This window comes from Pteropus alecto, unplaced genomic scaffold (genome assembly GCF_000325575.1).
Source record: "Pteropus alecto unplaced genomic scaffold, ASM32557v1 scaffold96, whole genome shotgun sequence".
Taxonomy (NCBI): domain Eukaryota; kingdom Metazoa; phylum Chordata; class Mammalia; order Chiroptera; family Pteropodidae; genus Pteropus; species Pteropus alecto.
Window position 1 is genome coordinate 1,379,378 of NW_006438979.1, and position 1,255 is coordinate 1,380,632.

The window sequence follows — 1,255 nt, forward strand, 5'->3', positions numbered from 1 at the left end:
CTTTGGCTGCTTGCCGACCCCGGACCCCAGACATAGTGGGCAGGACGTGTGTCCGACACGCAACGCAGTCCACTGACGACGCTCAGGCCGGCCACCTGCTCCCGCACCGCGGGCCCCGTGCACCTGCCCCGTCAGCCCTGGATGGCGACCGGACGAGCAGGGACAGCCGCGTCCGGGAACTCAAACCCCATGTGTGTGATCTGTCTACACAGGTGGCATCTACACTCTAGGAACCGTCTTCCCTCGTGAAGGCTCTGCACGGACACCACGCAGGTCGGCGCCCAAGTCCTTCATTCACGGCGAAACCACCGTGGCCTCATCACAGCACGAAGTCGTGGACACATGCGGACGTGGCACCCAGCCAGCTGCTGCTACGGGCATGGGAGGCGGGGGCAGAAGCCATTCATTCATTCACGCACGCATTCATTCAGCCATAGACACGCTGATGCAGCGCACGCACGCACACAACGCACAGACACGCACACCACGCGGACGCGGTGCACAGACACGCACACGACACGGACACACAGACACACACACGACACGGACACGGTGCACAGACACGCACACGACATGCACACGACGCAGAAATGCACGCAACACACAGACATGCACACCACGCGCACACAGTGCACAGACACACACGATATGTACACTACGCACAGACACACAGTATGCGGACGCGGTACACAGGCACGCACACAACACGGACACACAGACACACACATGACACGGACACGCACAGACACACATGACATGCACACAACACAGAGACACGAACACCACGCGTACAGTGCACAGACACACACGATATGTACACGATGCACAGACATGCACACGACACGGACACGGTGCACACACACATGACATGCACACGACACACAGACACGCACATGACACGCCAACACGCACACCACGCAGACGCGGTGCACCGACACACGGCCTCTGTGGCACGGTCAGGGCTGCAGGGGGAGGCGCCGTCTTCTGAGAAGGTCGAGGCCGAGTCCTGCCGGTGAGGGGACATCTGAGCCGCCCGCCTTCGCTAAGCACAGGAGGGGTGCGCACAGCCCGCCACGCTCCGCACCGCCACCCACACGCTGAGAACTCAGCCCGTCCCGCGTGGCATCGCAGCACCCCAGAAAGGTGACGAGTTACGTGGAAACGGCCCCGCCGTGCACGCCTGACGTCCCGAGGGTGCCGGGGTTGACGGACGTCACCGCCGCCGAAGGAGGGAGGAGCTGTAACCTCGGGCGTC